General features: G+C 39.0%; 1 protein-coding gene and 1 non-coding gene across 20 annotated transcripts in view; one reads left to right on the forward strand and one right to left on the reverse strand.

Moving 5' to 3' along the window:
• Nucleotides 1–25,376, reverse strand: part of LOC100752044 (regulating synaptic membrane exocytosis protein 2) — a 390,889-nt gene that overhangs the window by 237,486 nt on the left and 128,027 nt on the right. The gene's annotated exons all lie outside the window — the stretch shown is intronic.
• Trnag-gcc lies at nucleotides 9,988–10,059 on the forward strand. The gene has a single exon. It is a non-coding gene; the product is annotated as a tRNA-Gly (tRNA).

Raw genomic sequence — 25,376 nt, forward strand, 5'->3', positions numbered from 1 at the left:
AAGAAATACTTATTTAGGTCCTAACAGAGCTTTGAGGAAAATAACTGTGATTTAAAATTTTATGCCTAACCATGTACAAACAAGAGGGAAAAGTATAGACACATTCCCAGAAAATATTACTGTTTCCTTTTAAAAGTACTGAAACCATTCACTGTTTCATTGAAAAATAAATTATATTTTCAAAATAAAAAACAATAGAATTATATTAAGATGCTGTTAAAAGCAGACTCAGAAACAGCAGCACTGAATTCCACGGGAAAGAAGAAAATGCATTGATTTATCCTTGATTGGCAACTAAGTGATAAATGATCTGAATTATGTCCAACCAAAACGTGTACATTGAATCCTCCCATTATCTAAAAATGCTTCTTTTTCAGATGGAAGCCTGAAAACAGGTAACTGGTTGAAACATGCCGTAGGATGGGTCCTGGACAGTGACTAGTATGCTTGCTCGAATAGATTGATACACACAGACCAAGCACATGTCCACGCAGAGACCACCCTCAGGTCGACACAGGAAGAAGGCGGCCATCTCTCTCAGCTGAAGAACAAGAAAAACCTTAGTCTGGGACTGAAATCCCCCAGAAATTCTCTTCCTGAGCCCCCAGTTGACAGTACTTTTCTAAGGCAGCTACAGACACAGATGAGTGCATTCCTTAAAAACATGTTTAGAACTTATTTTAAGAATCAATAAAATTAAAATTAGCACAAAATAAAGGTAGTCAATGTCAATGATGGAAGGCAATTTTATGTATTTATGGTGAAAGTCTATTTAAATTAGACTCAGGGAAACAATTTGGCGGTTTAGTTTTAGAAAACTAATATATTATGTGTATTTTGACCTAGTCACTAGATATCAGATAATTTTTTGGAGAAAACTCTGGAGACTATAAGATGACATCATCATCATCATATCTAAAATAAATACTGATTATAATAAATTATTATTTATTTGTTATGATTTAATTAGTTTCTTTTCAGGCCATGTTGTAGGTATGTTACACTTTCCCATTCATTTAGGCTTTACAAAATTCATATTCATATTATTTGCTAGTTACGTTTAAAAATCACAAAATCCAAACCATTTGCTTTTAATTTATTACAGTTTTCTATAAATTTTTATCAAATGATTTAGAACAGGTCAGAGAGTATTACTCTAATACCAAATCACTGAGAAGTGTAATATAAACAATTAAAAAACAGAATTTTGCTCAGAGTTTACCAACTCATATGAGGTAAAGTTATACTCTGGTTGGTTGAAACCTCCAGCTCGCCCCTGCATGATCCGGAAAGCCCCATTCTCTCCTCTGTCTCTGTGTCTGTCTCTGTCTGTCTCTCTCTCTTTCGCTCTCTCTGTCTCTCTCTCTCCTCTCTCTGTCCCCCTCCCCAAACCCTGCACACCCAGAGAATCTCTGAACAAAGGAAGGGAAGCAGCAAAAAGCCCGGTTCTGCATTCTAGGCTGCTACGGTGGCTCCTCCCCTGAAGTGGCCAGCGGCCCAAGTCCTGGCCCAAGCATTTCCGCTTTTGACCACACTTGTGGTGGACACATCATCACCCCCTGGCTACAGGCTACAGAAGCTCCCTGCTTTAGTTCCCGAATGTGACTTCTCCTACCTTGATCTCTGGGGCTGGAGAACTCACCTGGGAGTAGCTTTACTCAAATAAACCTGTTCTTTTACTTTTTAAATTCGGCTTGATCTGGCTTACTGTGTTGGCAGAGAAACCTATTATCAGGGTACAGAAAACCTATCATGCTCTACTCCTTTAAACACCCTGACCACCTATGTTTGTCTATTTCTATTTTTCACTTTGATTATAGATGCACTAGAATTAATGTTAGTACCAGATAAGACAGAAAGCTATTTCTTAATGTCAATCCTCAAATGTCTACAGATGTGTAATCTAGTGTAACCACAAATAGGATTCAAACAAGTTAGATGGACGCAGTGTGAGAGTTTTAAACAGATGCTAAGAGACTCCCTGAGCACCAGAAGCATCTGAGAGTGTAGAGAGAAAGATGTCTGGCTGGTTGGCTAACAAGACTCCCCTGCACTTCTGCAGCTAGAGGCTGTTGTAAAGAGCGCCATCAGGCTGTGAAGACTGGAATTGTTACATTGAATCTCATTGCTGACGTGGATATTTACAAGAGACAACGTCATCACATCTAAATTTCAGACTGTTTAAGAACAAAGATTCAAAGAAAAGGGGTGATGGATAAAGCAACCTCTTATGTAACAGTTATTAAGAAAGAAATCAGCAATAAATATGGAAATGAAGTTTATCAATTGAGCATTTATTATTTCTTGAGATGAAAGTAAAAAGGGAATTCATTTCCTGTTAGAGGTGGGTGGGAGGGAGGAGTTATAGTAACTAATTAATTAGAAATAAATAAACAAAATAATTGCCAATAGCAGCAGTAAGGATCTAGAAGGGCTCCGAGTTTCTAATTTCTTATTACCACGGATATCAAGAATGTCCTCAGGCAACATTGAACAACGCGGAGACTTAATCATGAAAACACTGCAGCTTTGCAAGTCACGCTGCAAAACCACAACTATTCTACAGATGTGCAAAGGGTTCATAGGTTAGTGTACTAAGAAGTAAAATGAAAATACGCTGTGCTTGTAGATAAAGAAGACTCTAGAAGCCTTAGGTTAGTTAGTAAATGAACACCCCTGTGCCAGGTGGACTACTTCCTGCAAGTCATTAGTGAGAGTCCTCTGAGCCCCGTGTCACTTGGTTGCCCACTAGAGCCAGATCAGGAGACCCAATTGCTGGAGACAGGGAGAAATCCAGCTGGAACCAAGACTGGTAACAGCCACCCTGCTGATCAGCTCTCATTCTGCCAGAAGGTGCTAGGCAGACTTCTGTGAGAGAAATGCCGTCAGAGTCTTATTCGGCTGTGGACCAGTAATGTCCTACATTATCTAGTGATTCAAATAATAACCACTGGTTTAGTATCAATAATAAGGGTAACCAACAGCTTTCTGCTTTGATTTTAGATCCACAGGAAGGAACCTACGTCTAATACTGTTAGCTTGATCAAAAGTCCATGTCTGGGAAGGTCACAAACCACGGTGGGAAAGCTACAGCTATTGCTTTACTAAATGGATATAATACAAACATATGATTGCCAACTAAGTAATTTTGTTTATGCCCAAATATTAATGCTGACATGAACTTTGATCAGAGAAAAAAAGCTCCCTTTTAAGGTGGGTAGCCGTGACTACAGAGACTCACAGTGTTGTGAGGAGGAGACTGTCGCAATGCCCGCCTGCCATAAACAGGACACCAACCACTACCACTCCACCGTGGAAGCTCAGGGAATTCCTTAGAACCAGAAGGGGGTAAAGTGTAAGTGATGGAAAACAGTGGTGTCAATTGGAAGACTGCTGTGTTACTGATCCCACAGCAGTTGTGTTTACACGCACAAGATCTGAACAAGACCAGACTTTTCATACCATCCTTCTGGGTGGTGGCAGTGTGGGCATGGAGATTCATGGTGGGGGTGGGGCGGCGGGGATCCTGAGACTTCACACCTCAATGAGTGTCTGTAGCCAGTTTATAGCCACTGGAAGAAACGAAAACATTCTCTGTAGTTTAGTATAAACACTGGTGAGGAATCCATGTTCTTACAAATAATCCCTATTCAGGGTCCTCTAAGAAGCTCTGATAAAATGCACAGACAGGGTCACCCCCAAAGAACCAACACAGGAATGAGAAGAGCTGGGAAGAGTTAGGGTGCTCAGCAGAAACATGAGAGAAATGAAAAGAGGTTAACAGGGGAATATGGTAAAAAAAAAAAAATACACTGCATACATTATGAAAATATCAACTCTAACACCTACTAACTCATCAGTAGTTAATATGTGCTGATAGGAAAGACAGACAGTTCTGGTAGGCGAGGGCCATTTGGAGCTCATTTATCCAGTTACCATGGGCCACAGTCAAATGGACAATGGCCCTCCCCTCTGCTCTGGTTACGTCATCCAACATCTTCATTAAGCCTTGGTTGCAAGACCACCTCGTTCCCATAGAGCAAAGCATGTACATTGAATTAGCATGACGTACAGAACCCAGGCGGAAAGCACTTTAGCATCTCCACCCAAGGCCAAACGTGGGAAAGGAGCATACCCAGTGTACTCGTGGACACATATTAGAAATTCTAGCAAAACTGTACAAAAAATCCAAACACTCAAGGGTAAAAGGTGGACGAAATGTGCTATAACGGTATGAAGTGTATTATTCAGCAGCTGAATGAACTACCACATCCCAGGACAACACAGGTCAAGTGTGAAAGGAAGCAGGAAGCAGAGAAATATCTTTTTATAAAAATGAAACAACTCATGCTTTTCAGGGGTGCATAGACTGGGAATTTATAAAAAGAAAAGGATTACGAACTCTGGGCTCAGTCTGATTAGCATAAATTGGAGACGTTAATATAATAGAGTGAGGCAAACAAACATTAAACTTGTATTCTACCTCTAGTTTGAGGTGGTACATCTATGAACGTCTACCACATTATTGCAAAAGAATAGATTTCTGAGGAGCTGATACCAGGTTTATGAAGTAAGCCATTGAGGAGTGGACAAGATGCAACACAGCTGGGATTTGTAAGTGGAATGAACTTTCCCGATCACTTTCTCTCTATAAAGAGCACTTGCGAGAGAAAGAATAAGGAAGTGGGGCCCAGGCAGAGAGAACAAGAGCAGTCTCAGAGAAGCTGAGAGTGAAGGCTGGAGAGGGTGTCCTCTTTCAAGACTGTAGCTCCCGATAAACCAACCACACTCCAGGAGAAGCAGAGCGTCGAAGACTATCAGGACACCACCAATGGACCTTAATGGGGAGGCAGAAAAGAGACACAAATTGGATGGGAAAGGCAGGGGATCTGAGAGAGTCGGGGAAGGTGGGGTAAATATGATCCAAACTCACTGTATGCAGTTCCCAAATTTAAAAACACACTGGAGGATGGAGAAATGACGGCACAGGAGCTCGTACTGCTCCACCAGCTGACTGGGGTTCAGATCTCAGCACCATATCAAGGATGCTTGTAATTCCTACTCCAAGGGATCTGATGCCCCCTCCTGGCCTCATCGGACACACACACACACACACACACACACACACACGCCTCTTTTCCTAAACCAAAAAAGCCCAATGGTATTAGAAAAAGATTGGATCAGTGTGAAGACATAAAAGCTCCAGAGCCCCAACAGCACAGTCTAGCCAGAACCTGAGCGACTGCAGTGGAAAGGGGCTTCAAGCTGGGAATATTTTCTCAAGTTGTGAACTACTACGAAATTGCCCCATTAGCAAACTTAGAAAGGTATTTGTGAAAACCCCTGGGTATTCAGCTGGATTTCCACAAGGGTCATGCATTAAGATCAAAGAGAAAAACATATTCATTGCAAAACTGACAATGGACAAAAGAAGACAGAGAGAGAGAGAGAGAGAGAGAGAGAGAGAGAGAGAGAGAGAGAGAGAGAATATGCTATCAAGAAAGGCCTAAATCGAATTTTGACAAGGTGGTGTCTCCTTTCTGGCAGATCAGCTTCCTTAACAGGAAACACAAAGTAGAATCTCCACATGAAATTACGTGCAGTAAACTTAAAGAGGGGGAAAATGAACCCATAGTAATAAGACTAAAAAGCAACAGAGAAGCGGTTCTAAAGATGACCAGCACGTAGCAATTAACAGACAAGTACTTCTCTTGCAAGGCGTTTATGAAAGGATGCACTGGGAGGGCAGATCATACAGTCAGGAACTGGAGAATTTCAGGAGATGAATAGCAGTCTCAATTAAAAAGCAAACCCATCTCCTCGGGGTTCAGGGAAATGTTCAAAGAAGAGACAGGAAAATTCTAAGAGTCAGAGGGGATGGAGGACCCCAAGGAAACAGTGCGGTGCAGGCACAGCAGGACTGTGGCACACTCCCAAGTCACATACACAGGGCCTGCACAGGGTTAAACCACACAGGGCACCTGTGTGGAGAGGGAAGGTGGACACAAGCTCCCATTCTTGACCAAGAAGCTATCTGCAATCAATAGACCTACAGAGGGAAATCAGTTTTCTCCATTGGAACCTCCCTGGGTATATGAACCACATTTAAGGCTGGGCTCCACCCTCAGCATTGGATGGCCGACACAAAATGAACTCAATGGTATTTTTGTAAACTTTTTGTCTCATACTGCTTCGTTTGGGTATTATTGTCTCACTGGTCTTTTTCTTATTATGGTTTCTGACTACATATTTTTATAGAGTGTGTGCGTGTGTGTGTGTGTGTGTGTGTGTGTGTGTGAGAGAGAGAGAGAGAGAGAGGGAGAGAGAAAGAGAGAGAGAGAGAGAGAGAGCATGCTTTTTGTTTTTAATCATGTTTTTTGTTTGTTTGCCTGATTGTTTCCTAAAGGGAGAAAGAACGGCACGGGATTGGTGGGTAGGGAGGTGAGAACTGTCAGAACACACTCCAGGGATGGAAAGCTTGTGAGAACACTCCAAGAAACCAGACGAGAATCTTGGGACCTCAGTTTCTTCAGAACATGGAATTGCTCTTGGAATGTGTTTTCGTGCTCCGCCTATGTGTAGCGGGTGGCAGTTTACTTCAGATTGTCCATCTCTTGCTCTTGCTGTTGCTCTTCAATTAAATGTCTAAATTATCATTTATAGCCTCCAAGGAAGCATGGTTTTGCCATATGTGGCTTGTCCTGAGGATTGGATACAGTTGGAACTTTGAGAACTTTACTCATGTGACCGTTCTTAACCCTCAGAGTCCAAACTGTCTGGTGCTCTGAATAAAGTCGGCTATTGCTTGAGACTTGAGTCTGCCTCATTTGTCAGCTCCACTCTCCCAGGTCCCACCAACTCCAGAGCAGTGACAGAGAAGGATCTGGGAGGAGCTGGGGCAGGGGATACCATGCTCAGAATATACTGTGTTAAAAAAATGATTCAATTAAAAAAAAAGCAAATGGCAGGAGCTAGAGAGAAGGCTTGGTAGCTCAAGTGTCTGCTGGGCAAGCATAAGGACCTGGTTTGGGTCTCCAACGTCCCAATAAGAAACATATGCCCTGGGTGGGGGGACACCAGAAAATGTAGCACTATGGGCAGAGACACACAGACTCCTGGGACTCCCAAGCCAGCTCGCTTAGCCAGATAGATGAGCTCCAGGTTGCAAGAGACACTGTCTCAGAAAATAAGATGGTCAATGGTCAGAGGAGAAACGCAATGTCGGTCTCACGCACGTATTCAACCACATACACACCACAACTTATATGTCCACACTCCCACATAAAAACATACACTTAAAACATACACAAATAAAACTGTCCTAGAAAATCTAACTTTTGAGAAGTAACCAAATAGAATATGAGCTATGATGGCAGTAGTTAAGCGATAAAAAAAAAAAAAAAAAAAAAAATTGCCCGGGTACGGAAGACTAACGACTGCTTTCATGCAGTCACCAAATAAAGAAAACACCAAACTTGCTAACAGAAAGAAATTTTCTTAACGTGTGTTTTAAGGTTATTAATCCACTGACCCAGAGTTCATCAAATGAAACATAACTGGAATTACTCCAACTTAATCAGAGGATTCCTTGAACAGCACAAAATATTCTCTTGCTAGTAGCAGAAGAAGAAATAAATATTCCAAGCAATAGGATTGGACACGCCATTCATGAAGGGCTTTGAAGGATGGGGACCCTAAGTCAAGGAAAATAAGAGACCTCTACCACTAAGAAGCAGCCCTGCCCCAACAACTCCTAAAGAAATGAGGATTTCATTTGACAACTGGAAATAACTAAAGGCTGCCAACTGTCGAAAGGAAGTTAGAAATAAACTCTTCCTAGCAGCTCTCAGACGGCCAATCCATACTTTGAGTTCAGCCCTAGGAATCCAGCTCCGTACAACTGGGCTTCTGATTATAAAACTGCAAGGCAATAAATAAAGGCTTAACCCACTAAATCTGCAGTAATTTATTGTTATAGAAAAGGAATCAAAGAAACAGTAGAACAATTATAAGATCTGTGCACAAGGTAGAGAATTCTAGATAACAGCTCATTATACGATCAAACCGTGGCACCTCATTTGGTAGAACTATTGCTCCGCGTTTGTGACATTCCCAGTGGTGAAGAGTACACAGACATTTCCTTCACTGCGTGTGCTTCATGGGACATGTGATAATATTCTTTAAAGCACACATTGCTTCAAGCCCCAAATGTATTTTCATCTTCGGATTTACATTTGGTGTAAACAGTTCTTAGAACAAGCTGTTCCGTTTCCCTAGAAGATGCAGCATGTCCTACTCTTAACAGTTGCCACATTTCATCTTGGAATTGAGGTGTGCCACAGAAGAACACAAAAAAGTAGAGTTCAGGAATAGATGGTAAAAAAAAAAAATATGGTGTGGGGATTTTAAACATTCTAAAGATTGTTCATAATTACAGATAGTTACATATTTAGCATAGACATTGTTCTAAAACCTAGAATTTCATCCTTAGCCTACTCGTTCTAATTATAAACACCATGAAATTTCCTTTAAAACTTCCTGTACAGAATATTTTTGACAAGTTGGGGACGTAGCTCAGCTGAAGGAGTGCTCGCCCAACATGTACAAAGCCCTGGGTTTAATCCCATATTCAACTGCATAGGGAATTTAAGACCAGCCTGTGGTACTCGAGACACTGACCCAAAAGAAGAGAAAAACACTGAAGGGAAGCATGTCTCATTAGAATGAAAGAACAGGTACCCCTGGGTTTTTGTTTTTGGGTTTTTTTTTCACTCTAATTAAACATTTATATACAAGCCAGATAAAATTAAAATAATAACATTTCAGGCACCACCACCTCAAGGAAAACACAGTTTGTGGTAAAGCAAAGATCCTGCATTAAACCATACTCCAAGAAAACAAATTAAAATATTTTCATGTCCAAAATGCAATTCCATGTGTAAAAATACAATTCAAAATACAATTAGTATATTAAAAGGCCACCACTTAAAACTGTGATACAACCTGGATATTAAAATTAGCAAAGAAGGGTGTTTCAAGCCACTAACTATATCAACAATGTTCAAGGGAATAAAGATTAGGGGCTCATAATGAGATAAGAAATAGTAAAAAGATAGGAAATTCCAAAAAACCTTAAATGCTAACTAAAAATGAAAAACGTGTAATTAAAAATTCCCTAAACTTGTTATCCTGTTGATCATGAAAGAACAGATGAAATAACTCAATCTTAAATTTGTTTTCTGAAGAGAGAGAAAGGAGGAGTGGAGTTGGGTGGGTGAGGCAGTGGGGGGGGGAGAGCTTTGAGAATACGGGGGAAGGGAAGCCACAGTAAGAATATAGTGTGTGAAAAAAATTCAATTTAAAGGGGAACAGAGGAATTCAAATGACAAATTATAGAAACCTGTAAGATAATCTACAAAAAATTTCAACATACATGTAACTAGACAATCAGAGGGATAAAAAACCCTTATAAGGAGATAAAAGGTTTGCATAGTAGCCAAAAATTATCAAATTAAACACATATTCACAAAACCACATACTGTAAGCACAACAAAAACAGTACATGTGTGTCAAAATGAAGCTACTACAAACAAGCCTTGGAAGCAAACAAGAGAAAACATTGACTACAAAGTAGCAATAACGGTGAACTACTTATTTACCCACCAGAAACTATCAACACAGAACTTCAACTTGAAAACAAAATATCTGTCCACACAACACTCTATGTGCAGCAAAAAAATATCACAAGGAATGAACACTAAAGGTTTTTTCATATAGGAATAATAGAGAAGTAATCTTCAGCTCAAGAAACATTAGGAAATTCTCCATGTTGTTGAGTCCACAAAAAGAGAAAGTATTGAAATGAGAAGTGTGTGAATAGTTAGTTACATAAGACTAGTAAGTCTTTGGGACGATATCATGATGTATATGATGTATAGAAATGAAAAAAGTATAGAAGATTGAAGGAAAAAGTAAATAAATGGGTTCGCATTGGTGGTTCAGTGGTAGAATTCTCGCCTGCCACGCGGGAGGCCCCGGGTTCGATTCCCAGCCAATGCAAAGCGTTTCCTCTAGGGGAGGAGAGGGAGAGGGAGAAGGGATTGTCATGTGAAGCAAGCTTGCTCCTAATTTGAACTAATAAAAAGAAAAGAAAAGAAAAAGTAAATGGATTTAATAATATTGAAAAGTTCACGATACATTCAAACAAACACACAGTAGTTTACAAAAGTACAACCAACAAAGTGTAATAACACTATAACTGTAGTAAGCAAAGAGGTGAAATAGATTTCTAAAACACAGCCACCTGACTTTTAAAAGAGCAGGAAAGCAAATCAAATCGAAGCAAATAGCTAAACACAACAGACCTGAATCCAAGCATCCACTCACTGAACTCGAGTCGGAAGAGTAGTCTTTGTAGAAGACAGCTTGCTGAGCTGCAGAGACAGCGCAGCGGCCATGAGCAGAGGACCTGAGAGGCCCATGTGGATCACATCCACGCATAACTCTACTTCCGGGAGATCCAACACCACCTTCTGGCCTCCAGAGGCACCAGGCACATACGGGTTTCCGCACAGATATGTATATATGCAGGCAAAATGCTCATGCACAAAAATAAAATAATTGATTTTTTAAAGGCAAACAGTGTTAACATTACTTTTTAAAATAAGTTCTTTTATTGTACAGGGTTGTTCCGACTATCCTAGGTCTTTTGTTTTTCCACATAAAGTTGAGAATTTTTTTTTTTTTTTCAAGGTCTGTGAAGAATTGCGCTGAGATTTTGATGAGAATTGCATTGAATCTGTAGATTGCTTTTGGCAAGATTGCCATTTTACTATGTTGATTCTACCTATCCAAGAGCATGGGAGATCCTTCCATTTTCTGGTATCTTCTTTAGTTTCTTTCTTTAAAGACTCAAAATTCTTATGATACAGGTCTTTGGGAAACCAGCATGGGACTGATCTAGACCCCCTGAATGTGGGTGTCAGTGAGGAGACCTTGGAAATCTATGGAATCTCTTAGTGGATCAGTATTTATTCCAACTAGGGGGTTGGCCTAGGCCCTATCCCAAAGAATAAGACAGACTCTGAAGACCCCCCTATGGAAAGCCTCACGCTACCTGGGGAGCAGAAAGGGTGTGGGATAGGAGGGCATTAGTTGGGGGGGGGGCAAGAGAGGAGGGAAGGGAGAGGGACCTGGGGTTGACATGTAAAATAATTTTGTTTCTAATTAAAATAAAAAATAAAAATAAAAAATAAGACCTGATTATGTAAATGGAATGGAAAACTTGCAACATTGTTAAGTTCCACTAAAAAGAGACCATAAAGGATCTTTTACAAATACAGATGTAACAATGCCTCTCAAAATCACAGGAAATGTCAGACAGCAATATACAATGAACAGCATATCATTATCAAGTGGGATTTTACCCAGAAATGCAATGCTGGTTTAATTCAAAATGAAACAGAATTCGCATTGTTAACGGGGTAAGGGGAATTAGCATACGATTCCAACAGCCACAGTAAAAGCACTTCATAAATGCAAACTCAAGCTGTTATTAAACGCGGCAGTGGTGGCTAAAGCCTTTAATCCCAGCACTTGGGAGGCAGAGGCAGGAGGATCTCTGTGAGTTTGAGGTCAGCCTGGTCTACAGATCGAGTTCCAGGGCCACACACAGAGAAACCCTGTCTGGGGGAGGGGGGAGTAAACTAGGAGACTTTCACAACTTTTGCTTGGATTTATATCACACGAAAACCCATGCATTTCAATTGCCCAGTTTAAATACAACAAGTCAATTCACAAAGGCTCAAGATGCAACTTAAAGTTTAAAAAAAAAAAAGATACACAAAAAAGAATAAGTAGAAATAAAAGTTCATGTTTTTAAATCAAGTAATTAAAAAACTACTTAGACTATCCATTTACACCCTGTCATAAATGTTTTAATTCATAGAGGCCAATAGGCAATTTGATTGCATAGAGGCAATGCAATCAAAAACAATTCTTCAAAGATGCATTACCTGAGCAGCAACACACAGAAGTGGGAGGGTTAGGATTTAGTTATTCTGACCTGACAGTGTCAGACGCCCACTGAACTACCCTACAGAAGTCAGCAAAGCCTTAAAAATACTTACAGTCAAATGTAGGACCAACACCATTATCGCAAACTTTCCACATTTCGTTTTTTGAGAATATATTACTGGTTTTAAGATAGGGGAAAATGCATAAATATAGAATAAGAACTAAAAACGGTCTCTAATTTGTTTGAGATGATTTTTTTTTGTACAAAATACAATCAATCTACAAAACAGCTATTACAACTAGTGTCAACAACATCGAGGCTATGTCACGGTAAGAACAACTCTGGACGTATCACATACCTGATTTCAAATTATATTACAGAGTTGCAAAATACATATATATAGGTAATATTAATATATATACTTAAATGTGTGTATGTATGTATAGAAATACATATATGTGAGTATACATACATACATACATATCAACAGAACAAAAGGCACAGAAATACACCCACACAGCTAGAACCACCTGTGCTTCAATAAAGCTGCCACATCACACATCAACATAAACACAACCACTTCAATTAAATGGTGCTGGGGAAACCGGATGTCTACATACAAAACACTAAGACTAGATCCCTATGTCCATTTGGATCAGAAATTTATTCAAAATGGTCAGTGGTGGAGGGTTGGCTGAGTCAGCTGAATGCTTGCGGCTGCGGGGTTGCAAAAGCACGAGGATCGCAGCATCCCAGGCCGTGTAGGCAAATCAGAGCATCCAGGTTCCAAGAGAGACTATCTCACAATTGAAGAAGAAGCTCAGTCTCGACTTCTGGCCTCCACATGAACACACACACACAACAGACACGCATACAACATTCTCAGAGTGTAACTACTCAACAGCACCACTTATAGGAATATACTTCAGGGAATATAAGCGTGCTAAACAGATAACTGCACATCTAAGTTCGCTGTGCACAATTCACAACAACCAGGGTGTGGAACCTGCCCTTGGGCCGTGAGACAGTTTAGTAGATAAAGCACTTGCCGCTCAAACCTGAGGGCCTGATCTTGAATCCCCATAACCTACCCAAAAGCAGCTCGTCTGTAATCTCAGAGCCGCACTGGAGAATGGGAAGCAGAGACAGAAGTCCTGAAAGCTCACAGGACGGTTGGTTCAGCTGGTGCGCATTGTAACAGACAATGAAAGACACTGCTTCAAACAAGGTGGAGGAAGCGACACCCCAGGTTTTCCTCTGACCCCCAACAAACATGCCACCTCACCTATGCACCCACAAATGACCCAGTGTGTATATGCACGCACACTTTAAAAATTAAATAAGTAATTCTTCCTCAACCCAGGAATGGTGCAATTGGGTGTTATTCAATTTCCAAGAGTTTGTAGGTTTTCTGCAACTTCTATTGCTGTTGAATTCTAGCTTTAAAGCATGGTGATCTGATAAGATACAGGGGGTTATTTCAATTCTTTTGTAACTATGGAGGTTTGCTTTGCTGCCAACTATGTGGTCAATTTTAGAGAAGGTTCCATGGGTGCTGAGAAGAAGGTATATTCTTTTGTGTTTGGATGGAATGTTCTATAGATGTCTGTTAAACCCAGTAGGGTCATAACTTCTGTTAGATCCTTTGTTTCTTTGTTAAGTTTCTGTCTGGCGGTCCTGTCTAGTGTCGTAAGGGGGGTGTTGAAGTCTCCTACTATAAGTGTGTGTGGTTTTATGTGTGGTTTGAGCTTTAGTAATGTTTCTTTTACATATGTGGGTGCCTTCGTATTTGGGGCATAGATGTTCAGGACTGAGACTTCAACTTGATGGACTTTTCCTGTGATGAGTATGAAATGCCCTTCTTCATCTCTTTTGATTGATTTTAGTTTGAAGTCTAATTTGTTAGACTTCAAAAAAAGATTAAATAAGTAAATGAAAACATGATATATCTATACAATAGTACTTTATTTCATCAGAAAGAATGAAATTATAGTATTTGCTGGGAAATCCAGGGAACTAGGGGTCATCATTTTAAGCAAAATAACCCAAACTGAGAGAAAAACATTACCTGCTTCCTCTCATATGAGGAATCTAAATTTAGATGATATATACCTCATGAGAAATATATGTATGATATATACAGATGTGTAATATATACATCATATATAATACATACATGTATAATACACACATCGCTAAAATGAATGTGTGTGGAGGAAAGGCCCAAGCAGCAGTGTGAGACAGGGTAATGGAGGGGACTATGAGTTAAGATAGATATACACATATCTGGAATAGCATTAATCTCACCCCCACTGCTCACATTATAGAAACAAAAATTAATCTGTGGGTCATCTAATCTAAAATCTAAAATCCAATCTAATAAAAGGTAAACAGAATATAGTTTTCAGAAGAGGGCAGATCCCCACAAAGAAGCATCTACAAATGGCCAGTATGCACATGAAAAGTTGCTCATGTAGTTAGCTATCAGGAAATTTTTAACAATGCATCAAAGGGAAATGGCATTAAAACGACCAAACTTAGCATAACTAGTATCTTCAAGAACTCCTGTTGTTTCAAAGTCAAAACGGTAATAAATAAGACCTATGGAACAGCAAGGGCCACTGCCCAGTGTGTCAGAGTGCTCTCTGGGTTTGGATGTGAAATGTCCCCACACACTTGTGTTTTTGAACATTTGGTCCCTGCTGACAGTGCTGTATGGGAGATCTTTATATGACAGACTCATGTTGGAGGAAATTCGGGACCAGGGGTGAGCCTGAGGTTTTGCAGGCTGGCCCAGTGTCTTGTTCTCTTTCTCAGCTTCCCAAATGCTGGCACAAGGTGATCTGGCGGGTTCGGCTCTTGTCACCATTTCTTCCCACCATGACAGACTGTATAACCATTGGAACTACAATCAAGTAAAACCCTTTAGTTCAATGGCTTTTGTCTGAGGATTTTTACCACAGAAATTCAAACATGTCCGTGGAAGCTGACAGTGTGCAACCATTTTATAAAATGGCCTACCACTATAAAGCTAACTATACAAATGCCCTATAATCTACAAATTCCAACTCTAGAAATCTGCAGACTTATCAGTCCAGACTAGATTTGTGTAAGATCATGGTGTGTTGATAAAATGGAATGCTACACGGCAATGAAGAGGAATGCGTGTTATGTAATACACACATATAATTTTTAAACTGCAAATATAACAATGTATATGTTGGTTTTACTAGTAGGCACATACGCATCCCTAAACAGCAGAGACTAAGCAGGAACACAAAGCAACACTACCCAACCATAAAGCTACAATATGCAATACAAAGTCAAGGACAAATCAATCTTTAAACATGGAAGCTCTCTTTGACATTTTCAACTAATTACATCTCTAACATTTCAAAAGTCTTACAAAAAAAAAGATGAAAAGGCTTAAATGAATATAAGTTCATCTAAGTCTTGAGTTTGATTTATACAATTGGACTTTAGTTTATTCAAGAGGAATATGACAGTAGGGGACAAGAAAAATTTCAAACTATGTTTCTTATAACTCAACATAATTCTTGTGCCTCACTGTCTAAACCACCAGAGATGGTTCACAGTTAATCTCTAAAGGAAGCATCTTCTCTGTAGGAGATGGGCTTCAAAGTACTGGGCAAAAATAGAGTGCTCATATGGCAATGGCTACAGTTCCGGTAAGAAATGGTCGGCCATGCTTTAGAAACACATAGAAGTTCTCAAATTTCAGAGCCAAAATTCAAACTGTACGTACCTCCAAGGACTGACTTATTGAGGGCATACATTTTTATGAAAATTCACACTGGATATAGAGACAGCTCAGAGGACCAGAGCACCCATAAAATGAGTGTGTTTTACCAAGCAACAAACAGCACCAAGAGCTGTGAAGTTGCTAATAATCAGCTTACCTGTTTGAAGATTGTTTATCATCATATGAAAGTTGATGAGAAAAATTATAATTTATATTAGCCCATCAGTTATCACCAAAAGCAGCTGCTTTGCAAAAGTGGGGTCACTGAGGAAATCACTTAAATATAACCAATATAATTATTAAGCATCTATGTTAATTGTGATATGCAATCAAGGACCATAATAAACATTCTAGTAAAAATGTCAATGATACACATATCTGACTCAAGTCATTTTTCTCAGAAATCAAAAACAAACAATTGTGAAGATAACCTCCCATGACTATAATAATGACTATACATATACTGGATAAAGTTTAAATATGTATATAAATTGTGTACAGTGATAACTCAATGCAGTGCATGTTAAGATAGTTTCTAGAATCCTAACATATTTCCCTTTGCTTCCAAAGCCAGGATCATAAAAATTAACAATCAGAGTTCATGTTGAATTCTTTATGCCTCTGAATACAGACAGTCCAGGACATACATTCCTAAAATAAAAAATTGTTATGCTATGATTGTGCCAGGTCCAAGCGAGGCACACCCTGTGTAGCTTGGCATCCTCCAAGCTCTGAAAAGAAAGCATGCTGCTCTCTCAAAGTCGGAGTGCTCATTAATGTGCAGGCATGAACAACAGTGCTGGGGCCAAAATCTATCCACACAGACTAGTGGTTTCATGATACATCAAGGCAACAGTAAGTGGTCTGCAAAGGGTTAAGGACTTCTGACCATGAGTCCGACCAGCCTAAATAAATACCCGACTTTGTAAAAAATCATGCAAAATATTAGAGGTTAGAATTGTTGTAATGTTACGGATGATGTAATTCCATTAGGAAAGTTTGAGACTTATAATCCGTTTTAGTAGTCGTGGTCTGTCGTTTACTGCCCAACACTTTTTTTTTTGTGTGTGTGTGTGTGTGTGTGTGTGTGTGTGTGTGTGTGTGAGAGAGAGAGAGAGAGAGAGAGAGAGAGAGAGAGAGAGAGAGAGAGAAAGGCAGCACTAATAGTAACGAAGGGCGATGGGCATAAACCAGTTCTACGTAAGCTGAAGCAGGCTGTGCGGTTTCTGTGCCTGCCATTAGAAACGCCAACATAAGCAACAGTCCTTACTCAACTAAGAGTTTTACATCTCAGTTTGAAAAATGAAATTCTGCATATCCCATTGTACAAGTACAAGGAAGAGAAAATATGGATAGTATCTTTTCTGAATAAATCCCAGTCTTATTGTGCCCCTATGTGGTCAGATGGAATAGCAAACTGGCTGCCACACATTTAATGACCAAAAACAAAAAATACATCTAAAGGGAAATACATATTTCTTCACTGTACGACAATGCTAAAAACCAACAAAGAGAAAAATTTAGAAAATAGAGTGCGCCGTTACATAAATTTCATTGCAGAACAAGCCCTTGTTATTATGTTCACTTGAGTGTTGCCCAGAGCAAGTGCACACTCGGTGCAGTGCCCTCTGTCACAGACAGGGAGTTTCTGGCATCCAAGCACACTTACTCCAAAAGCCAGGAACACAGAAATTAAAAATTAGAGTACCTGAGGACTTCTTTACTGGTGATGGAAGTAATTACCTGTGTATCCTGGCTAAATAGTTTGAGGGAAAATGAGCTTACAATGAGAAGACTAGATGATAAAATTTCATCAAAACCCATCAGATGGTTTATTAGAACCCAGGCACTTTCTGTTTTCACTGCTGGGTCATTAGCTGCTTCGCTTTAGCTGAAGGAGAACGGAGCAAATCTTCTACCCCCTTTATGTTCTCAAATGGAACTGAAGGACCACAGAGAAGACCGAGCAAGCTAAGAACTTTCAGCCTGAAGCATAAGTCATATTATATGGTTTCCAAACAAAACTTTGCCTAAATAATCCAGTGATTTTCATTGATAAATATCTTAGTCATATGCTAATGAGATATTTAGCAATCCATAGGAATTTCGATTTCAGTGATGTATGACTTGCACAGTATTGCTGCATACATAAAATCTTTCCTTTTTGACAAGTTGAGCTCAGAGATGTGTTTAGAGAACATTAAAAAGATTTTCAGCTTTTATTCTTTTCTTCTAATATGTCATAGAAATCAATTTCACTGGCACCCAAAAGCTGCTAAAAAGTTGAGTTACACACATGAAATATGATTGGTAAAGTCTTAATTTCAAAACTGCTTGATGGGGTACCCTTTCTAGAATGGATTTTCCTACAAGTGATGCGCAGAATTCTAGTAATTTCTCCTAAAAAGCAATTCAGAATAGAATTTTGCTTGGTCAAATCTACAATGTTATTTTTCTGTCACTTCGAATGTTAGAACTAGGACCTCAGCACAAGTACTGAATCTTCCATCCAACTAATCTAAACAAGAATTTTTTACTACTCACATAAAAACAGCCCCTGACGTGGGTTATGTAACTGGAGGACGCGAGCCACTGGGGTGCAGACCAGCAGAAAGGCTGCACACTGGGAACATCTTCTGGTGGCTGTTCAGCTCCTCCTCCCACAAAATGACTCAACAAGGAAATACATTGAGTTTTTCTTCTGCTTCAACATTAACTGTAGTACTTTTGTCCAGGCACTAGCATTCCTTTTTAAGGGAATTTAAACAGGATGATGATGATAATAATAATAATAATAATAATAACTGAAACAATCCACTTATCTAAACACAAAATATAACCCAAAACTTTAAATGTGGTAACATCAATTGGGAATTGATATACTTTTTCATGCTCTCCATATTTCCAAAATATGCACAAATGGCTTTGCTTGATCATAAAAATAAATGAAGATGTTGATTATTTCTGAAGAGCAATTTGTAAATTAATGCTATGATTTTCTTTAAAGAGTAAGACATTAAGAACATATAAAGGTATGATCTGTTCTCTAAATCAGAATAAATCCATGATTTACTAGTATTTCTGAGAAAACTAAACAATACTGATTTATGGGAGCACTAGAAATTTCACAACTTACTGTTTAATTGTACCAAAATTAAATTCCAGAATTGAATAAGAGCACGGGAATTATAAACACGTGAACAGCAATATGAAATAAGGCCAGGGAGCATTGGGGTGCACTGCCAACATCTACTGAAGACCTGTGCCTCACCATGCTGCCACAAATCAGCTTCCCCAGGGAGCGTGGACTGGTGGACTGGGGTACACAGAAACCCTCCACCCCAGAAAAGCACAGACAAGACTTATAAAAGATAAGTACTCATTCTAAAACTCTGGTGGCTTGATCATGTAAATTTTTAGAAATCCACGCATTACTTTTATTTTAAAATAACACAATAAATGTAATTTTATACTAAAGACAGTAAAGTGATATGTTACTCAAGAAGAAGACAAGGTCTTAAAATGAAGGACCTATCTGTAGACTGGCCCAGCATTTCATACACCGTCACTCCTTAGATTAGTCTAAAAGTAAAAAATGAAACACTATCCCATTCACTAAGAAAAAAAGAACTCCATATATAAAGAAAAGGTCAAGTATATTTGCCACCAAGAAAATGTTTAAATGACAAAAGATTTTAAGGGCCTCCTTTTCACTTGCTATATTAAGATACAGATTGTATAATGAGGTTTTTTTAATCTCTGAAATAGGCTGCCTCACAGTATCCAGAGATCCTAAAAGAAGTAGACCAATAAAACCACTCGGTCTTCTCAGCGCTACTAGCCCCCTGTCAATGTCTAGAAAATTTCAGGGCACTATTGTGTCATCAGAGTATCTGTCCCAGTCCTTCTCCATGTATTATTATTATTATTATTATTATTATTATTATTATTATTATTATTACTACTACTATTGGTATAAAACAGGAGAGAATCCCAAAGGCTGAACCTAGTGACAGAGCTGCATTTTAACACTCTCTTCAGTAGAATACCTCCGGTTAGTGTCAGCCAGACAAGCCAGCTACAACATATGTTCATAACTGAACAACCTCCACCACACACACACACACACACACACACACACACACACAAAATGATCAGTTGAAAGAGCAATAGAGAAATGTACAATAAAGAACCCACGAAAGTAGCTAGCCCAACACAAAGCTTTCCCTGCAGTTCCACGATAAAGCTTACTTAGAAGTGATTATTGATCCTCCCTGCAAAGAGAAATGCCTCAGCCCAGAAATCATCCCGTGCATGGTTCACAGGAGCACGCATGATTGCTTCCTGATATCTCCAACAAGCCACACATGATTACACGGTGCCATGCTTGTATGTGCAGTGCAACCACGACCGTGATTGCAGGGAAAACATCCATCGGGCATCTCAAATTAATCGTTTCATTTATTAGGAGAGAGGTGGTGAAACAGCCCGATCTGTATTCTGTTTCAGAGGTCAATCTACTTACATTTAATATGCTCAATATGCCCTAAAAATCAGAGATTTTTCCTTCTTAAAATCAGATTAAGAATGCTATGTAAAATGCTGTATTTGATTTTTAAAAGTAGCAGACATATATTACCAATACCTCAAGGCTAGCAATGTCACAGACATGCAAGATTACTCCTCTGAAAATAATATTAGAGAAAAACAGAACACAGTTTAGCTCTACTCACCTTGCATTGTTCAGCGTTTGTCCAAAAAGCTCATTCTGTAAAATATTTGGTGGGGATGAAAAAACCCCATGGAAATGAGATAAGACAGAATTGCAGACCTGGCGCAATGTCTCAAATTGCATTTTCTTTCCTTTTAAGCCTCCTCTTATTTTCCCTTACCACCTGTCTTTAAAAGTCATCTATTCGCAGACACCATCAAATAAAAACATGCCAATCAAGTTCCATATTTCTCCTGAGCTCTGTAAGAACTGTGCTTAAATGAGCAGGGGTTGGTAGTTAATTGTACAGTCATTATTCTTCTAATTCAGTCGTAGAAGATTCAGTCCCCGTGCAGCTCCGGCTTCCTCCTGACTGTAGCAAGAATTCTAAACAGCAGTGAGCTTTCTGGGCATTCCCAGCTGAAGTGTGAGGCTGAGCTGCTTTCATGGACTCTGCTCATATTTCTCTAAGCCTATTAAAAACACGCAATGAATATATGCTGTCGTCAGGAGTTTCTGCACATCTGGCTGCCAGCAATAAAATCTCAGAAGTAATAAAAATGGGACAAGGTATCTTCTCAATGTTGCTACTGGGAAAGGAGAGAAATTGTGCATTTTCTTCAGCCTCTTTCTCTTTTCTGAAAAATGAATGACTTCAGCCACAGAATGTATCTCTTCAAGCTACTGCATAGGACAGAAACACTAAAAATAAGTGTTCTGCTCTCCTTTCAGTATCACGAATAAGAATATGACAGACAACAGGCTTCCACCACCCACAGCTAATGCTGTGATTCCACAGCACAGAGCATGTGGAGCCTGCACTTGGACACATTAATTTCTTACTTAGCATGTCTTCAGTTATTTTTTAAAGAAAAGTGAATAGTGTTCAGTCTGGTCTCTCTCTCCCTAAAGGCCCTATACAGTGACTGTATAGTGGGTTATGTAAGTATAGAAAAATATTTTTACCATCTCAATTAAAATCCAACTAAATGGCACATATTATATAAAATCTTTCCCGTAGATTAACAAAAATGTACCCACGATCAGAGATGTTTTACCAACTATTCTCAATTTATCTCAGCATCTGTAGTCACAGCTTTATAAGAGGCCATTCCCTGACGGTTCCAACGATAAGATAGTCTCAGAACACCCTCAGATCAGCACCCATTCTCTGCCAATGACTGTGTCTCCAATGAACCCTTAGTTGGCACTGTATATGGGGCCATTTATCTAAGATGTTCACTAGAGGTCTGACCTAAACTAAGAGTGCCCTGATTTGATGTCATTACTTCATATTTTATGAGTGACCATCAATCTATTTGTCTAGCACACACATGTCCATTCATAAAGTTCATTTTCAGTTTTTAAGTGACTTTTAAATATTTTTATTATCCAGAAAACACTGTATATGTTCGTGCTGCTACCATCTTATAGAGAATGCAAACTAGGGCTTTAATGACTACACAGTTTATAAAAGGATTTGGAATGAGAGTCTTCACTTTGCTCCCTCCTGTCTATTTTCTACATATCTGCACACAGGCATTGGCACACACAAAAGCCTACTGTGAATAAGCTGTTCTCTGCTGATGCACAAGACAACGATTACCCAGTGACCTAACCAGGGGTATTTCAGTTAAGAGAAAGCATCTCTAAAGTTGTATGTACAGTAATTTTAAGTATGTTTCCTCCATCTACCTCAATCAGAAGTCCTACGGCTGTGTGTTTTTAGGCCTCTGATCATAACTTGATAATTTTCATCTTAAGATGGTCAATGTTTACAAAATGGAAGCATTCATTTTTTAAGATTCTTCCTTCTGATTTACATTCATGGCTAACAATGTGTGATAAAATATCTAACTTGGGGGTAGGCTTAATTTTTATAATCAAAGCCCTTTTGAAACGAGTCTGATGGTTTATGTGAATATAGAACAAAATATGTTTTATTGTTTAAAAAAAAGTTTCTTCTCTGTCTCAGAATTGGATCTCAGGGTAGTCCTGGTCAGAGCTTCAAATGGCCTAAGCAGCAGAGAGAGCAATGAAAGGAATCTTTAAGATGGACCCTTGAATCCTTCAAATCCACACCACAAAACTATCTTCATCCAACACACATACTGCCAACCCCTCGTGTCCTGGTACTTCCTACCCTACCTCTCCATCCCTGACTTCCTCCTGCCTCTAATTCTCCGTGGGTCACATACCCGAGGAAGTCTTCTGATTCGGATTGTGTCCTCCTCTGTGGGCTCTCCTCCTAACCTCACCCACTCTTTGCTGTATTTGCATAAAATCCATGGTGGATTTACCTGACAGAACTTGAAAGGTTTCGCTTCCAATTCCATTCAATTGTATCTTGCATTCTGCTTCAGTCATTTAGCGAAGGACCCAATACAGAGTCAGTGTTCAATAAACATGTTAAAGAAATAATCCTCACATTTGATTAAATTGCTGACTTTTTGTCACATCCGTTAGATGGAACAGAAGATCAATGAAAGTGTTTGCTTCCTTGATTGCAAGCTGCCACATGGTGTCACATCATGAAAGCTCATGAACAGAAGAGTGACCAATGCTTACAACAAAAACATTGTGATTTAATGAACTTTGTAACCGGTCATGGTCTCAAGCGTTGCAAAGAATGTTCCAGATATTTGCTTCCTGTTTTTGTAACCGTGCAAGGCACAAAACAATAAAACAGAAAGCGCAGACTCTGTGCTCAAATAGCTGGAGTTTAAGCACTGGCTGAACCCTCCTCATTAGCTCTAATACCCCAGGATGTTCATTTTATACATTTAATATATAATTATTTCTTCAAATCAAAATAGCACTCTCATTCATCTTCTAGAGTTATTATGGAATTGAAGTATGTAATGTGCATAATGTATTTTATAAGTTCTATTATGCATTGTATTTAGAAATCTCACTATAAACAACTTATAGAAGCAAATAACTGATGAAAGAACTTATGTTATATTCAGGCATAATTTTTACCACATTTATTCATCAAAAAATATTTATACTTTTCTCATACATGCCTCTAGTGTCCTATTCAGCAGATGGCAATGGCAGATAGCATTTAAGATTTCCCTTTTTCAGAAAATGTAAATAAATTAAGAAATGCCTTACAACTAAGAGTGGAACCTTATCTATGTCTAGCCCAGTAGGAAGGGAAGTCAAGACTTGAACGTGATGAGGAGGTGGCGTTAGTCTCTGTTTGGCTGTTCTACTAAGATCTTTAGCAATTTACTGTCAATAGCAGGGCACTAAGAGTTCTCAGAGATTCAGGAGTGCTTAGAAATATTTGAAAGCAAAGGCAACCCATGTAAATAAGACATATAAAATGCCAATCAACACCTGAAGTTCAATCCAAGGGTACTTACACTAATTACAAAAAAAATGAAAACAAGGTATTTTTATCTATGAAACTGGCAAAATATTGACCAGGTAATGCTAATATGGACAATAGCCTACCATATTTTTTGGTGGGAGCCTACAATGGTACAACATTTTGGAAAAATATTTAATGGTATGGTCAAAGATTTGAAAAATGTTCAAAATAAAAGAAAAGGAGAATAATAAAAAAGCAAAACATCAATATTACCTTTTCTGCAAGAAAAGGACAACTTTCAATAGTTTGTACAAACAACCCTATAATCACAAGATAATTTCTAGCCAGTAGAAATGGGAGCTAAGACTGGTCCTACAAGTGTACACACAGCAACGCTTAAAGCAAAGCACACACCACCTTCTACCTTCCTTCTGTGTAGCCATGAGTGTCCCTTAGCAACAGTCTCCTTCTTCAACAACAGATTCTAAAATTCTGTAACAGTGTAATGTGTTACTATGAAACATCTAAATGAGAAGAAAACCAAACATAATGCAATTTATTTACATTATCTTTTAAAAAATATCAGCAGTACAAGCCCATGGTCATTTTATAAGTTTTGGTTTACAACTAGGGATGCTAGTTACATCTTAACAAAACTAACACAAACTCAAAAGGAAAGAGTCAGAATGTGGGGTGGTTTCCTGACAAGGCACCATTACTCAGGCATAGTTAGGTTTGTTATTTTAAAGATGTGCACATTTGGCTTTTGGATGTGTGTCTGTCTGACTGACGTGTGTGTGTGTGTGTGTGTGTGTGTGTGTGTGTGTGTGTGTGTGTGTGTGTACATTTGCCACTGTGAACTCATGGAAGACAACTTGAAGGAGTCGGTTCTCTCATCCTGTCATGTGGGTTCCATCAGCTTGATGACTGAACTTGAGTCATCAAGCTTTGTTGCATGCATCCATCCTTTCCCACTGAGCCATCTCACCAGCTCTACTACTTTGATTTCTTAGATAAGATCCCACTCCATAGAAAGATTAACCTGGTGACCTAGAACTCATCATGTAGAAGACCAGGCTAACCTCGTGACCTAGAACTCACCGTGTAGCAGCCCAGATTGGCCTGAAACATGGGTATCTTGCTGCTTTAACCCCCAAACAGGGAACAAGAACAGGGTCTGTAACATCTTGTTCACTTTGAGTTTTGCATAGTAACAAATAGGGCCAATGGGATGGCTCAAAGAGAAAAGGAACTTTCCACACACCCCGACCCTTTGTTCAAATGTCCTCTGACCTTTATGCATGAACCATGGCATGTACATATCTGTACTCACACATGAACAATACCCACCTACATACAAACATATAAAAACAGGTAAATGCAAACAAATGTACCAAAATGTTTCTACACTGCTCTTTAACCTGCAAATAACTAAACTCGTGTCTAAACATAGCTAATGCAATTAGCCATGGAAAGCAGAGCTTTGGAAATTGTGATGACACAAATATTTGGAGTCATGACAAAAATCTAGAAACGCTAACAGAGCTTTTCATTTCTGAAATACATA

The sequence above is a fragment of the Cricetulus griseus genome, chromosome 10 (genome assembly GCF_003668045.3).
Source record: "Cricetulus griseus strain 17A/GY chromosome 10, alternate assembly CriGri-PICRH-1.0, whole genome shotgun sequence".
Taxonomy (NCBI): domain Eukaryota; kingdom Metazoa; phylum Chordata; class Mammalia; order Rodentia; family Cricetidae; genus Cricetulus; species Cricetulus griseus.